This window comes from Acipenser ruthenus, chromosome 11 (assembly GCF_902713425.1).
Source record: "Acipenser ruthenus chromosome 11, fAciRut3.2 maternal haplotype, whole genome shotgun sequence".
NCBI lineage: Eukaryota > Metazoa > Chordata > Actinopteri > Acipenseriformes > Acipenseridae > Acipenser > Acipenser ruthenus.
The window spans coordinates 27,416,813-27,434,915 of NC_081199.1; the positions used below are offsets into that span (position 1 = coordinate 27,416,813).

General features: G+C 38.7%; 1 protein-coding gene across 7 annotated transcripts in view; it reads right to left on the reverse strand.

Annotated features, from left to right (window-relative positions):
* Nucleotides 1-18,103, reverse strand: part of LOC117426827 (ras-associated and pleckstrin homology domains-containing protein 1-like) — a 100,974-nt gene that overhangs the window by 71,947 nt on the left and 10,924 nt on the right. The window contains exon 1 of one of the 7 annotated variants that reach the window (XM_034044907.3): nucleotides 1,973-2,212. The exons of the other annotated variants lie outside the window; for them this stretch is intronic. The gene's annotated coding sequence lies outside the window, so the exon portion shown is untranslated. Of the gene's footprint in view, nucleotides 1-1,972; nucleotides 2,213-18,103 lie in introns of those variants that run through there. 7 annotated transcript variants of the gene reach the window in all.

The following is an 18,103-nucleotide window of genomic DNA, read 5'->3' on the forward strand; positions in this document are numbered from 1 at the left end:
TTTGAAATTTAGAAAACTGCAGTCAGACACTGAGGAACTTGGAAGGTTCTTTCTATTTTTGATATTGTTCTATACCCATGTTTATCTATCCATCTAAACTGGAAAGGTGTTCCATAAATTGAATATTATCAGCTGTCTCCGCCCATGCGTATTAGCTAATTGATATTAATAGGATAAATATTCAAAGCCATTTAAGAAAGTGACATCATTGAAACAGTGAATGTGATTGACCTAAGAAATACTAAAAAAAAGCTACTTAAAACACATACTCCCGTATGCAGCACAATAACTTTAAATTACTGAAACAAATGTAATTGACCATTTAAAACAGTAAGTTTATTTATTTATTTATTTTAACACCAATCCCACTTTAACTACATGTACTGTGTTCCGATACCAGATGGGCAAATAGCCCACATCATAGCACAATCATAAACAAATATCCTGGGAGCCGAACAGCTGAAAAGTCATACAGTAGCTGTCAAGTTCTTTTAATTCACCAGTTGATGGCGCCAACCTTCAAAGCAACTGCACATGCTCATTCCAGACATTCTGGGCTTTAGTTTTGTTAGCCAGCATTTGCTCATCATCTCCAATTGTAGGTGTCTGAACTTGGAAGTACAGCATGTTTGAATTGAAATATGACCTCCAGTTAAAAAACTAAATTCAATGTCTGCCAAAACAAAGATTTCATAACCCCTTCTACCTGTTCGTACAGGCTCACAGAGTGAATCTAGGTTGAGGAAGCTAGAAATATGTGGACCAGCTTCTTTAATCTACACACGTTAATACAACTAAAACCAACCCTTTTAGTTTTAAATTTAGTCCTACAGAATTTTTTCCGATACTTTCAAACATTTAAATTGTACTCAATTTAAGAACAGTAAAATCAGTAAGACATTACAGAATGATTTTGTCACGTACAGTAATTTGAAACTGTGTCAATGTAGTTATTTATGCAGTACATAGCCTTCCTGGACACTATTAGGGCCTATACCTAGTATCAGGTTGGCCCACCATTTGCCCTGATCACAGCCTTGGCACGACGTGGCATAGACTTCACAAGGTGCTGGGAGGGGTCTTAAGGGATGTTAATAAATTAAGTCATTATAAATAAAAATTGGTGCAGAGAGGTAGGCAGATGATCATGATACTGAATACATTGTTCAATTTCATCCCAAATATGCCCAATTGGATTGAGATCCGGGGATTGTGGTGGTGTAGTCTCTGTCATGCTCTTCAAGCCATCGCACAATTCTGGCATGGTGGATGGGTGCATTATTGTCTTGAAATTAGCCATCGCCACCAGTGTACAAGTACACTATTTTTGGGTGGACCTCATTTGAAATGATGCTTAAGTAAACTATGTTGTTTTTTTTCAGCTTTCCAGATTAAATCAAGGGACCCAGGTACCCCAAATCCTATTGGATAGACAGGTCATAATAAAGTGTCCAGTCATTGTATGTGTTACATTCTGACTCTCATTGTTGCTGCTTCATGTTGTTCAGAGTATTAACAAACTACTAGAAAAACAGTGTGCTATAAAAAGGACAAGAACCTGCTGGCCAGCAAGCATCAATAAAAGTATTTCACAACAAGGCTCTTTTAGTGATTGACTCTCTCCAACAGTATTTAGGTCATTTATCTAACAACTTCTCCACACGTGCCAAAACTTGATGAAACATGATTAACTGGGCCAAATGCATTTGGAAATCATCAGGCACAGAATTTATAGGGAGCGTTCAGCAGCCCTAAAGCTAAACTGCTATTGACCGTTTAAAATGCCTGATTTTAAAAACATCAGCAATAAAACAAATATACTGGGAGTAAGGGCAACATTGAAATGGACTATACTGTACAATATAATATTCTAGCATCAAATCAGATCACCCAAAGGTCTCTCCTCAGATTAACCTTAAATGTAATACATTTAAAAAATGTTTAGTTTTTGGAGATTTCATGTAGGTCTTACCTGAGCTGGACTTCAGGTCAATATTCAGGAGATAGATGAATGGGTGGCAAATCCAATTTCGTTCAATACAATAGATTAAAAAAATAATAATAATAATTCTTCAGAAGCACCAGTATTATAGACGATTCTATAGCTATCACTTTATCAGTACAAACTAGCAAATCCTAAGTACATGACCAGTGTCTTGAATTAAATGGAGATAAAAGGCTTTCTGCAAAACAAACCCTCTCAGGTTCAACACTGCTGCTCACTCGTTGCAAGGGGTTGTATGAAGAAGTTTATTGCGCTGCATAGCAATCTGCATTTTTTCATAGTTTAAGAAACAAGCACAGGCTAGCCAGACAGCCCTTATTTTTATGTTAAATGTTACTCAGCACAGTGTTGACAGCAGTGAGAAGCATAACCAATGAACTGCTCCATTATTCCATTTTCTATTTGGTTTCCACTTAGTGAGATGAAAGTACAGCACCATACACATCAAGGGCAACAGGCAACCTCTGTTCCCACTGACCAGTCAGTTGAATTTTACCCACAGAACCTAATGAATGGATGTTACCAAGCTCTGCACCTGGAGGTAAGGGTGCCAGCTTGGAAAGTCTCGGCCTGGGCCCGTGGAGCACCTGACCGGTAGTTGAGGCTAATGCATGGGCCTTGAAAAGACAAGGAAGACCAGGATTCAAACTAGCAAGATTGCGCGACTCAAACTGCACTTCCATGACATTTACTGGATAAGCCACTGGGGGACATTCAAGTACAGTTATAGGTACAGTATAGTTAATGAAGGATGACGTGCATACTGTGTATACCATCTTACATCTCTATATATTGTGCAGTCTTCCTTAGTAATTCATTCGATGAAAATGTTAGGAATCCTTTTTACTAGGCAGGAACACTTGGGAGACGTCAGCTTTGTCATCAAGAACTTTAAAGACTACACTGGGGTAGCAATTGAAAGTGTCCCAAGGCTGGGAGTGTCTAATAGATACTAAAAGGGAATTACCCAAGTACTGCATGTACTGCAAACACTCATTTTGTAGCACCTTTTCATGCACTGTATCATTAAACTAGTCCCTCTTACAATGTAACAACCTGGACTGGATGGTTTTGTTCATCTGATTTTTAATGAAAACACTCAACCATGGGCATCTTTCATCACAAATATCCCACATTTGAGGGGAAAAAAAAGAATATAAAACTGAAGGACACATTCCATTATCACAGATAGGTAATGCACAACTTCAGCTTTAATTCTCACACTTCTATTTTTACACAGCAAAGAGCTCAGAAAAAAAAAGAAAAAATACAGCTGTTTGGAGAGCAACTGTGCTCTGTGACAATTGAGACAACTGCATGGTATATTTGACTCCAGAAGCAGGTGGTCAAGGCATTCTCATGGTCTTTTTTGGTTTAATTGGCCAAATAAATCAATGAATCACCACATTCCTCTTTCAGAGTACACCATACTGTATTTGCATATAATAATAATAATAATAATAATAATAATAATAATAATAATAATAATAATAATAACCTTTAATTTGATATAGCACCCTTCATACGAGGTGTCTCAGGGTGCTGCGCAATATGAAAAAACTAAATCAGGAACATAGTAATAATAATAATAAAACAAAACAAACAATAAACAGTCAATTAAATAAATTCAAAACTGGTAAAATACAAAAAAATTCCTAAGATTATAAAAACAATAATTACAAACACATTAAGGTTTTAAGAACAAGTCCACAGGATCACTGTAAAAAAAGCTGCCGAGAACAAATGTTAAAATTCAACACTGATGTGGAGTCTAGGATGCAGCCGGGCATAGAGTTCCAGAGAGAAGGGGCAGCCCAGCTAAAACTGTGCCCACCAAGAGCAACACATCTGGCAACCAAAGGCTTTAGAAGTCCAGAGTTTGACGATCTAAGCTGTCTTCCAGGGATGCAAGGGCTGAGAAAGCCCATAACGTAACTAGGACCCTGACCATGCAAAGTCTTGTACATCAGCAACAGAATCTTGAAGGCAACACGAGAATGAACAGTAAGTCAATGCAAATGCATAAGGACAGGGGTGATCTGTTCTGTCCGCCTAGTGCCTGTCAAGACCCTTGGCACTGCATTTTGCATCACCTGAAGTCGATTTAGAGAACGAGTAGAAAGACCAGCAAAAAGAGCATTGCAGTAATCCAAATTGAGAGGTTACAAAGGCATGCACGAAGATCTCTGCATCCCTGGGAGACAGAAAACAACAAACTGGAAATTTTCTTTAAGTGATAAAACCCTGCCTTAACCATGAAATTCCCATGATCTACTGTATTTAATTAAAACAGTTTTAGCCTACTGTCCTTTCAAGGATTAAAGACTTTCACAAATGAGAAATAAATTATAAGCAGTTAATAGTACCATACATTTTTGTAAGCAGTTTTGAAATTAGTTTCATTATACATTGGCTCAAAAGGATACATTTTCCTAAATAATACAATCTTTTAACACACAAAAATGGAGCAAAACACAAAATGTGCATCACACTGCAATAGCTAGCTCTTCAAAAGCAGTGAGGATACCCCTGAAACGTTTCCGTCCCTCTGTGGTTATCTACAGTAAAATCGAGAGCCGTGCTTGTCTTCTCAACTCTTGGCCTACAAAACTCATCCCTCCCCCACCTCTTCAATTTAACTTGAACTTTGGACTCATTGGTGATGGGAAATAATATTTTACATGGAACACAGTGCAAAATGTCAATTAGAATGTCAAAAAAATGCAGTTACAAGCCTAAAAATGTAGGCTTTATTCTGATGGGGTTTACTTTTGTCACAAGTTACATTACTTGTTACAGCACTAAGCAGACCTGGTTTAGAAAAAGCCAAATCTGCTTTATATAGACAGCCATTAGCATCTCGCCCTCTGAGTAAAAATAAGTCTATTAACAAAATTACAATGCACCCAACAAGTGCTGTAAACTCTGAAAGCAGACAGGCAACTAACACCTGCTACATGCCAACTGGAGTTGCATTTTCAAATCCCCCATGACTTCAGATTTCCCTGATACAGTGGGATAAATATTTCTGAACAGCTGCTTCAGATTGCTTTTAAATGAAACAGTTTTGCACCAGAAGTCATGTGACAACAGGCTGTGGCCTTCCTGTCGGTCTGTCCGCCAGCAAAGCTAACTGTCACTCTCCTCCCTCCTAGTCTCTCAACCCCTTTCCTTTCTTCTCTCTGCATCGGGAGGAAAGAGCAGCTGCTTCCCCCCCCCCCCACCCCACCCCCAAGTAGGGAGAAAGCGTGTGTTGTCATACTTGGACTTCCACTGGCTCCCTTCAAAACAATCTTCAAAAAGCCAAGGCCTGGGACAGTGTAGTTGGATTACGAGTCACATTACTAAGGGTCATGCTCCTCATTTTGCAAGCGACGGCTTACCATCACACTCATAGCCTGGTCTGATCTAAACGCTACCGCCCTTCCATACAACCGCACTCCCCCAGCCTGTGTACACACACTCTCCCTCTTGAAATATGGTTCAATTCTTCATTTTACAGAAAGTGTATTGGAAATGCAGCAGCAGCCACAACAGAATGGAAGTGCTCAATTTTCTTTTAACTTTCCACAAGATGGAAAGAAATTTAAGGAGCAGCAGTTGGTTAGCTGGGCAAGTCAAAACTTATATTTCAGTTCAAACACCTATTAGCATCTGAAAGCAGCCAAAGTATAATCACAGCACAATGCTTAACAACACACAGTACTGAGCAGAAACCCAAAATAAAACATCCTGTTGTGAATGATCTGCCCTTAACTTTGAAGGGTTTCTTCATGTTTGAAAATAGTCCAGAAAAAAACAATAAATAATTGAAAAAAAGATAAGCTCTGCCTGGGCAAAGTCATAGGCTTGGAAACAGAACTAATTAACTGCAAAGTGAACTGTACCAACGCCAACAAAGACCCATGTGAAACCGTGGCAAAAGTCGTGATGTTATCTTTACTATAGCTCTTCAGAGCAGTCTTTCAGGCAGATATGAAAGAACACAATAATGGTTTATCATGTAAAACACTGATCAATTACTACTGTCAATATGGCGCTCAGAAGATTAAACAGGTGTTCACTTCCAGCACAAGTGGAGGGGACAGAAATGTCTTCGCTTTCCCCAAGCTGATCAATGACCTTAAATCATGTGGATAAATATAAAAAACAATTGCTTTTTTGTTTAAAAAAATAAATCTGAAACAATACATTATATACACAGGACAGCTCAACAGTAAGTTGTGAGAATGTTATACAAGTCATGGGGAGTTCACCAGTGCTATTAATCCTGGTTTAAACATTCTGTAAGCTTCTTGAGCTTCAGGCTTACCTTTCACCTAGGAGGCACGGAACATTCAAGAATTATTTTGGCCTATTATGCCGTTCACAAGGGAGGCAGAATGTGCATACTTCTGTACAGCTGGAGGCTCTGCTAGTTCTCTAGAGCCTAAAGAGAAAACATTGAAATCAGCCTCAAAAGAAAATAACAAGGACGTCTCCGACACCACAAATCAAATGGTCTCATTCCAGGCAGGAGCTGGACGACACTCTTCCTGCTGGTATTCAAACCTGATTCAACATCAAACCCCATCGAGCCTCAGCAGGCATTCAAGTGCATGCTGTACACAGCCACCTCTTTCCAATTTCATCACTTACACGCTCCCCAAATGCATGTCCTGGTTACCTTAAACTCAATTACACCTCAACCTCAATCTTGTTTTCCAGAGTCACTCTTGTGTAAGAGGGCTGCAGGTGTTTAACCTCCTGGGGTGTGTATGAGAACACTGGACAGTCACAGATGTATTACAGAGCTGGCTGCTGATAACAAACCACCACCTGTCGATTTGTTTTAGAGCCAGTTAACCCCAGCACATAAACCCCAGGGTCAAACTGAATCTGTTTTCTCTACCTCAACCCTCATCGTGTTACTTTTAGCAGATCTCGCATATTTTAGTTACAGACTGGTCTTTTCTTCAGATAAATTGAGGCTCCAAGGTTACATGGAGAAAGTCTAAATGTTTCTTTTCTATGACAGTTGTAACTGTTGTTGCTCGGCTAAATGTGAAATTTAAAAAGGTGCTACACTGAAATAATTCCACAAATCTTTAGTCGTGTAGTTCCACTGGCCATGCTGGTCTCACATGTGAAGTTTTAAAAGAAAGACATGAAATATGGACTGGAGAGGAGGCTCATAGTGGGAAATTATATCCCCTGAGGGAAGAACTATAGTTACCAACAGGGGACTATAATGCCCGAAGCCACAGGTCAAGAAAATAAGTGGAGTCAAGGTTGTGTGCCAACTATGATTTTATATATTTTGTTTAAATATAGCTGTTACAGAACAAATAAATAACTCTCACTGCAGCATAGAATTCTCGGAGGAGTCCGGTGGAGTTTGTGAACGTCATAGTTACATCAGAGTTGTATTCGTCACTACAGACTACTTTGTCATTGCGACAATTCGCCTTTCTGGTTGTGTTAATGAAACATGTCTTTGTTGACAGCCTATAGCCTGAGAAATGGTTGAAAACATAAAACTTCTAGGATTTAAAAAAAAATATACAAAAAATCTGTAGCCAGGAGGCAGGTGTAAAACCCATTGTTGAGAATATAAAGCAATAGCTTTCAACTTAACCTCAGAAATAGTAGCCTACAGCCATTTAAAACAAAAGTAATAAGTGGTTGTCTCACCAATGTGTAATTCTCTTTGTAGATTATTACATTCATGGAGACCACAAGGATATGTAGGTGTCCGAAGTCTGTACATGCATGCATACATACATACTTAACCAAGTCCAGCAGATATACAGTACATGTTGGTAATGTATTGTACTTAGTAGTAGTACTTACAGTAGAAGTTTGCATTCATAACACACACATAGAAAACTACGGAACATAGAAAACTACAAACATAACCCTGCTGACATGTCAGATTAGATAGATAGATAGATAGATAGATAGATAGATAGATAGATAGATAGGAGTTTTCTAGGGGATCAAAAGTTACTACAAACAGCTACTACAGGCAGCTGTAAAGTCCAATGACACAGGCTTACAAAAGCTTTACAAAACTTTAAATTATTGTTAAAGGCTATATAACATATTTAAAACTGCTACACTGGTGAACTTACATTACTCTCAGAAACTAAAAAAGTAATTGTACACATATCTTTATTTCCTCTTAACTGAATCTCATGTTTAAAAAGTACATTGTCTAAAACCACCACAGGTTAAGGGCTGGTAAAAAGTCTATTTACAGCCTAGCTCAGTGGCTGTTATAAAACATGATTAATGTCAGCATCCAACTGGATAAATAAGAAGGATGCTGCAGCTGGGATTTTCAGCTACAGTCCAACACAGCTTCCTGCTGAAACTGCACTGCCCATTTCAATGAACTCGGTCACTTCCTGTCTGAAGAGTGGCCTGCCAGGAGGAAGGGAGAGAACGTTAACTGCTAGGGAGGGGTTGAAGTCAGTTGGCTAATTTCGAAACGGTTTCTAAATGGTTTCATTTTTCAAACTGACTACACCATTCATTGTGAAAGTGAAGAGGAGCGTGAGAAAGTCAGGGATAACAAAAAGAGTATGTAGATTTTTCTGATTCAGCTCCATAGATTCAATTATTAATCCCTCAGGTGATCTAGAGAGACAGCTGTCGAAACTTCCAGAACCCTCTTTATACCATAGGTGAGCAAGTAATACGTTCTTTCTGGGAAACTATAAATACCAGGAATACCATAAGTGATTTCATTGGAGTTTTTTTTATTTTTTAGAATGGTTTTCTACCTACTTCATTTGTTTCCTCATCGGTGGGACCCATATATTGTACCGAAACAGCAGGACTTTTGTTACCAAACTACAGAACCCTGAAGGCCAAGGTCCTGCCTGGGCCTGACCAGAAGAGGACGCTGAAACATGATGACACTAACTATACACAGCTTATTACCAACCTAAAGGCCAATGCAGCTCTACTGAGGGTCCCCAACCAAGAACGGCACAAGTGGGACTGGCAGTACTTTTACTGGGGACCCAAAAACATGTTTTGAAAGCTGAAGGCAGCTCTCAACTAAAAATGCAGGCCAACAACAGTGGTGGCTTCACTTTTTAGAGAAGGGTTTTTGAAATCAGCCTTACACAAATGCTGTATTGATTTGGGCCAGGGTTTGTAAAAACGTATAAACTACCCTTAAGTCAGGAAAACCAACACGCCACCTTTCCCCTCCTGTGAAACACATTAATAACCAAAACGTAAGCGGCTGTCCCTTTCCAATTTACTGAGCCAGTGGATTTTACAGTATTTGGGTAGCAAGCACTGTAACACAGAATCTGATCTGTTTGATGAACCCAATTGCATCTCTGGAAGAGTGATGGTTAAAAATAAATAAAAAAAATAGATAAAATAAGCTTCTGAACAATGTTAATTTTAAAATAATGTCTTATTGGGTGGTATTTCTCATAGGACTGTGTTTTGGAGCCCAGAATAAAGTAACAAGTAGGTGTAAACTTATGAGTGACAGGAGAGAAAAAAAGGGTGATTATATCAAAACGACAATGACTCAAAGCAGGGTTCTCCCCAGGCCTTTTCAGCCAGGTGGTGGTTGTTGTCCAGCTGAAAAACCCCAAGCCGCCCGTCCTGCTAGCAGACTAGATCTCTTGTGCGCACTGGGTGAAAAAAAACTAATCTTGGAACCATGACAGGTGTGTTGCTGTTGCATCATGACACTACATTTAACCAGCTGTAACATAAAAAAAGAAATATTGCGATAGTGGGTGTGATGTTATGTGGGGAAAAAGGCTTTTTTTACAACAAGGAATTGGGTGATATGATGTACAAGCTCTGCCAGAAACACAAAAAAAGATTGCAATGGATCAGGGTGTAAATGGAGCAGTGCAGACTGTGTACAAATTAGGGTGGATTATTATTCATTATTCAATGTCTTATTATTCAAATTCTTTGTCTTATTATATATTTATGGTAAGGCAATTTTATTTTTTTGTTAAGTGCTTCCGGATATAATGCTCTGCCACAGAACTCCTGGGGAGAACCCTGCAAAGGTTTTTGATCATGGAAGATAACCCTTGGGGGCCGCACAGTAACTACCTGTGATCCCAGCTGTGTGGTGTTGAATTACATCCACTGGAATTGGCCTCTTTTTCCCCAGTGGATAGTCCGAGGACTGTTGTCATGGTATACAAAGGGTTAAGATTAAACTTGACGTCACAATGAGAGTGCACATGACGCAGTACAGGGGAATGAGCGGGCCTCTGCATCTGCTGCTCAGTAATGGATTACATTACAGAACTCCCCAGTGACATCTGGGTTGAGTGTGCAGCACTAAGCAGGGCTCTCAGACAGCTGACAGTCCAGCAGAAAGCAAACAGCCCGGTTTCTCCCTTAAGATGATGTATTCCTTTCCTCAGGCTTTCCACAGTCACAGTCAGAAATGGAGGGTTCAGGGTTGTTCCTGAGAACATGCTACCTAAAGTGTACAAAATACAAAACTGCAAGTTGGTGTTATTTTATATTTTGTTTAGGGGTGCACCGAATCCAAGTTTTTGAGATTCGGCCGAATACCGAATCTACAAAAACTGTCAAGAAAACTGAAGGAAACTGTTGAATGAAAAACAGACTGGCAGCTACTAACAAGGGACGTGCACAATCTACTGTTTGGAGCCTTTTAGTTCATAGTATTTTTATTACCGAATGGAAATATATCCCGGAATAAGATTTCAGTTTGAAACTTACACAAATTTACCACTAGCCCCCTCCCCCACAATAGAAACTTCAAAATACAGAACTGTTTGCTTTACCTTTACAAGAAAGGAGAGCTGCATCTTTGACATAACCCACTATTTTCTTTAATGACGTTTCAACCTGTGTCACCTGATCTGAGGGTAGGGTTGCCAACAGGCTCCAGAATCTCGGGACACTTTAAGGAAAGTCAGGTTTTGTAACTCACCTCTCAAAACTGCAATGGATTCAGTAAAGTGAGTGTGAATTGTGCGAACTGTCGCTAAATTAATTGAATTGGTTTTTACTTAATTGTTACCAAAAGCACACATATGCCTGCGAGGATCGTTTCCATCAATCAGACCTATACAGCAGCTGATTGGCTTTCTGAGTCTCTGACTGGGCGGGACTGTGTGAAGCAAGAAATATTAAACAAATTGAAACTTTACCTGCTGTCACAAGGAATGAAAGAGTGCAAAGTTATCTATAATAATGGTGTTGCACTATTTTGATAGATATTGTTTACTGTATAAAAAAATTCAAGCAATACAATTTATCGTTGTTACGACGCTCTCCGGATAGAATCACCACCACAATTAAACAATTAAATACATTTACTAAACTGCTCAAGCTATTCACACTCTCTTTACATGTCGAATACATTGCAGTTTAGAGAGGCGAGTTAAGAAACCTGCATTAAAGTGTCCCGAGATTCTGGAGCCTGTTGACAACCCTATCTGAGAGTTATGAGGAAAAAATTACCATGATGAGTGACCTGAATCTCCCTACGAAATGAAACCCACATTGATTTAAATGCACCATGTGTGTAACACATATCAAATAGGCTACAAAATAGTTTAAAGAATATTTTAATAAAACACAGAAGTTCCCAAATGGTTCAACTTGTTTTGGCACATTACAGTAACGTAAAATTGTATTTACTAAAGCATTCAACAACATTGTTGAACAACATTTTGCACATCTGACAGTTGTAATGTTACAAAAAATATATATTTCTGTGCACCGATTTTTTTTCTCTCTCACTCAATATGATCTCTAGAACATGTCTCAGACAAAGCAACAAAGCACAAAAGTTATACAACAGTTTGCCATTACTATATATTACAGGTTTACCGCATAACTTTACTCCATGAAAAGTGTGATGTGAATGTGTTGTTGCATACGGGGGTATGTTTGTCTTCAGCAGCTGCATGACATGTTTAGTGCGTGCGCCACCAGTAATAGGGAGCTGAGAGTCGCGACAGAGTTCATCAAACATACTCTTGTTATTAAATAGAAGTTACGTTCTATACCTGATTCATGTCTTATTTAAAGAAGAACCGCACACATTGGAGGGATATTATAAAATGGATGTGCGTCTGGGCGGATATAGGATTTGGTTCACCGAATCCTAAGTATTCGGCCGAATCCAAACCCTGCTCAAAAAGTAGGAATTCAGGCCTAAACCGAATCCTGGATTCGGTGCATCCCTAATTGTGTTATCTGAAGGCAAGATATTGCCTTCCATGCTACAAAAATGACTAAATGTAGGCTGAGGAAAAGGCATTGAAAAGAACTAAGGGTAAATATTTTTGCAAAAACAGTACACATTGGAGTACAAAATTAATCCAAACAATGACAATGTAATTTACTTAGCACCGTTGTGACTTATAACCCTCTGCCTGGTGTCAGATGAAGCAAATTTACTAAACCAATTTACAGTTGAAAAAATATCAATTCAATCACTTTATACCAGCGATATCATTTGTATTATTTAACTACCTATGTATGACTTACAGTACAACATGGTCTTTGTTTTGGCTTTAAATTAGCAAGAAAAAAGAAAAAATGTTAATGACTCACTGAACAGTACTCTACCAAACCTTCCAGGTTTCACTGTGAACTAACATCACACTCAAAAAAGGTCAGTGATGATCAGATTCATATCCCTAGGTGACAAAGTTCAAATGTTACAGGGGCAGAATGACAGCACTTATGTAGTTAATGAACCAAATAATTCATGTTTTGAGTTTCACGTCTTGCCTCTCCTATGGCTTTAACAGTACGAGCAGCAAGATGTTAACAAAGTTAACAGCATACATTCATTACATAAAATCCCCCGTGTATCAACACAGTACAAGGGCTAGAACACTGCCCTTCCAAACCTGCTCCTCTTCAGCTCCGGAGTATGTTTATTCTCCACAGATACCCTGCAAAGGATTTGTTGCTGGTAATTAAGAAATGAATACCTGACAACATAACTATAAACTCACTATAAATCCAATATATGAATGTTAATAAAGAAACTTATCAAAAGTACTGTGTACACACATATCAAAGCTTACTAGCAGTGTTTTGGTGCAACACTCAAAAGAGAGTTTTTTAAAATGTTATTTTCTTGAATGACAAATCTGGATAGGGAACCAAAAATGAAATAAGGGGACTTTTTTTGATACTTCTGGTACTCTTTACTGACCAGTCACCAATTGGTTGACAATTTAAGTTTAAAAATATATTCAGCATGAAAATATTGGATTTCACTATTTGTTTATTTAGCAGACGCCTTTATCCAAGGTGACTTAGAGAGACTAGGGTGTGTGAACTATGAATCGGCTGCAGAGTCACTTACAACGTCTCACCCGAACAACAGAGCACAAGGAGGTTAAGTGACATGCTTAGAGTCACACAGCGAGTCTTGTGAGTGAGCCGGGATTTGAACCGGGGACCTCCTGGTTACAAGCCCTTTTCTTTAATCCACACAGCCTCCTTGGAACATTTAACAGAAGGCAGAACCCATTACAGGTAACCATTCCTTCTTGTATTTACAAGGAATACACAGTTTATTATGTGACTCACCAATACGCAAACCTTTTAAGAAATAATTAATTGCAGCAGGTGAATTTGTTGTTCTGCTTTTTGCTCTGCGCACAACCGCAACCCTCATTTCCTTTGTATTGCAGAAGAGTTAAAAATCACACCTGCAATCTCGCTTGTAATTAGTCTTACTGCACTGGGTTTGCAGATCCCTTTGCCTGCTGCTACCCATTCAGAGAGGCTTGTGGGGGTTGTTAAAACCTGCCAGGCCTATTTAGATTAGCAGGGAAGACTGTGCTTGGTGTTATTGTGCAATCTGTTAAGCGCTTTTGATTCCAGTGTCTGGCTTTAGTTCTCAAACAGTGGAGATACAGAACTGTAACCATTAAAAAAAGACCAGAAAAGGAGAACCCACATTTAAAACTGGATCTGCCCCTTATAAGGTAAACACTCAATGCAGCAACAGGGAGCTTTCCTTATTCTTTCACCACATAACAGATGTTTATAGCACACTACTTGATGAGTCTTATACCGGAAAATACACTGCACACCAAGCAGTTTACTGGTACTTGTTTTCCACACAAACCAAAATACTGCAGTAGTAAACTTTTATAACTTTGGTTTTGGCCCCAATTGTCAAACAAATTGAGCATTTTGTTAAGCTTGCAATCTATATTTTAAACTTAAACTTTGAAATCCCTGCCCTGGATATTTATATATAAAAGGGCAGTAAATCCAGAGGCCGGGCTCTGCTTGCTTCTGGTTAACAATTACCAGCAGAAACACCTCTGATCTTTTAGTATTGCAGCCACCTAAATAGTCCTTTGTACTGTATAGTCCCACATATACTGTTGGCGCTCTTTTTTCTTTTTTTTCAAGGGATTGGTCTGCACCTCCTACATGATGTAGTCAGGGCAGACTCTTTCTGGTTTATGTCTCGCTGTCATGTTGGGTTTAAGGTTAAATTGGGAACATCTAAAAAGGCAGATAAATGACTGCTCAGGGAAAGTACTGTACACACACAAAAAAAAGAAGAACTGGCTTCACAAGATATTTATACTACAGTGAAATATTGGTTTTAAGGCAGGGGATCAACAAAAGGGTGGGGATGGAAAGCGCATAGAATTTCTTGTAACAAATACCTACCACAGGTAGGCCCTGTATGTTTCACGACTTGTTTTTTTTAACCTGCAATTCAGTCCTAAACCTCCAGATGTCCATGTATCCACTCCAGCTAAACTGATCAAAAGAACAGTTAAGCAATCAACCCATAAAATTCTGGCCAATTAGAAAACACCCCCTAATTACGAGGGACAATTATTGCCATTCTAGAAATTGATGTGTTTATAGAAAGCGCTTACCTCAAGACTAGCTGTTTTAGAAAAAATAGAAGCACCAGCAAACTCAAAAAGCATTTATTTGAGAGATTGCACGCAGCAATATCCACCTGGTGTGCTGCACACTAATGGGTATAATGTATTTTGAAAGCCGTAATGTTAGAATTCATCAAACATATAATAAATACATACATACTGAGCACTGGCATACTAGTTGCACAGCACAGATGACAGAATAAACAAACAGTGTGTTGTTAAAACTTTTATACGTTTTTTAAATATGTATGCGTTACAACCCTGATCAATGCAGAATAAAATAACGTTTTATTTAACCAGCGCACAAGTTCCTGAAGGCAGTAAGGATTAAGAGCAAACAGGAGATTTTGAAGCAGCACAATTTGAGTTAATGGACCACAATTATTTTAAAATGAAGCTTGCAACCTATAAAAATTCCACTGCCAGCCCTTTCATTCCTCTTTCTGTGCTATTTTACTCGGCAACAGCTGAATAAATCCAGCAGTACAGCAGACTGCTACTCAGTCATTTCATAATCCATCATCAATCTGGCTGCTACAGATAGAGCGATGTGGCATTCAAATGTTACAGTCGTTGCTTTTCTAATAGCTTCAGTTTTAATGATTGTAAAAGGCTAAAATAAACTGAAAATTGAACCAAAATCACAACGTATCACTACAGTATAAACAGCTAATCATTTTAATCCAGCTGAAACTAACGTAGCACCCTAGACTCCACCCCCTCCCTTCCAAATCACACCCCTTCCTATTTCTGTGTCCTGAAAATACAGAAAAGTAGGGCCGTCTATAAGTAGTATTTGAAATGTGTGATTAGCATACACTTTCCATAATCATAGCTCACAATTACATTACAGCCAATTTCTACTGGCATCAGTCCTGGTGGGCATAGCTGTACAGTACGTTCATGCTTACCCACGCATCTCCACTGGTTCAGTCCTGACCTGACCTGACCTGACAAGCCCTACTGTAGCAAGTAATCTTGTAATCACATGCTGGTTTTGTGCAGTGCATTCCTGTTCAAACAGGACTAATCTCAATACATCAAAAGACACTTGCGGCCTAAAACGGCTAGTGAATTTGTATTCAAGCTTGTGTTACCTTTGTGGGTAGATATTTGAATTACTTTTACGTCTCAATGTTAAAATGGGTCAAGTGTTCCTTGGTTTGGTGAGATCTACTGCAGGCCGTGGAATAACCGACGGCAATTGCCACAGTGCTCAAGCTGCTTGCCACAATGCCTCTCAAATAAAAATAAATAAACAAAACTTACGGCAAACGTTGCCTGTAAGCCTGCCCGTCATTGCTGCCGGTGTCTGTCAGCACCAGCATATCTGATCTACAGCCTGTTCTGTCATAATTAAATTTATTTCTGTCTAATCTCATCCTGTGAGAAAATGTCTCATTATCATGATGTGTTATTGTTGCCATTCTTTTTACTGTGCACCTCCCAGCACTAAACCACGAGAAAGACGTACTGTATCATTGGTTAACGAAGGGCAAACAGAGGGAGGGACGCTGTTAGACTGAGCTCAATATGACCACGCTTCCAGGAATTTTCAATCACATGTGTTCACCGGCAGTGTTACCGTGTGATTTCCGTCTGTGGGAAACATGTCCTAATGTTCAGGCAAGAAATGGGTGCACAATAACAATTTAAAATTGCAACGATGCAATAAAATGAACACCCAATAGGTAGATAATTATTAGTTTTAATCAAATTCTTACGCTAACAAAAAAATGAGCAATTAGCTATGAGATATATATATATACACCTTTTTTTACTGTTTCCCTGTACAGCAAGCGAGACTGAACGAATGGGGGGTGAGGTGCTTGTTAAAGAACTTTTACTTAAGGTAATAATACATTACAATTGTCAATCTACAATATCAAGAGTTTCTTGAGTCTCACAGGGAGACAAGAGAATCACGCTCTAAAATCAGGAGTCTCCCTTGGCAGGTATGAGGTTGTACAGGTTTTGTAATAGCGGTTAGCAAACTACAGTTGCGCAGACACTGCAGACTGAAAAACTCATTTGACCACTATCGTTATTAAACTCCAGCCATGGGTGAATCTTTAACCAGTTTTCCTGAAAATCTATCTTCAACTTTCCTTTCACGGACACCGTTTATTTGTGCTGTTGTATCAATAAGGCTGTATCTAAGCCTCTAGTCTGATCTATGTATTAGTCAGTGGTCTGTGGCCAAGTTTAGTAAATACACTGAATATTTATTTTGTCTCAATTTATCCTTGGTACTTTTTCATTGTGAAAGTTTATGTTGTTCTTTTTTTTTATAGCATTTTATTTTTACAATGGAAAAGTGATGTATATTTTATTTTTGTAACAATTAGTGTGTGAATCACTCAGAAAACATTGATTTGTGTTTATCTGAATTAAAATTAGTCTCTCTGTACAGTAATCCATCACATATACAACTGCGGGGGGACCAGAGTAAGGGCGGATATGTAAAAAGGATAAATGAATCTTGTTTTAAAATACCATTATACACAGCTGTAACAATTACTAGATTCCCACAATTATTGTTTTGAGATTCAGCTTTTATTAGGGCTCTCACCTAAATCCCTTGTTTAGAAGGATACAGGGTATTAATGCTTGTGACAGAGTAGCCTTCTGCCGTGTGGGTGCGTGCATTCGCTGCCAAGTGACAGGCAGGAGAGCGAGATGGAGTTTGAAATTGATATGTCCTGCAGGTGAACAGCAATGGCAGCACACGGAGCACATACAACAGCGTATGAAAACTTTGAAAGGAGCTACAATCTCTGAACTAATCTCCTCTGTTCAATAATAAAGTAATGTTGCTGAGGAGGTTGATCATGGCGGATAACCGGTTAGGGCGGACATGTGACGTGCGTATACTAGGGATGTGCTTTTGGTACATTTTTATGAGCATTTAAACTCTTTGCAATGTCAGCGTTTAAACCATATCTACACACACACACACACACACACACACACACACTCTTTATATTACATTCTGATACCGACAGCCCTGGTTAGTATTTTCTTAGCAAATAAACCCTAAATAAGCAAATAACATCTTATTTATTAACATCATCGCAAAGACTTAACTACAAATTAAAAAATAAAATAAAATAAAAAAAAGACAAAGTACATATTGAAATGTTTATATTTATGGTTGTAATTGCTAGTGAAGATATAACTTTATACTATATACATATTG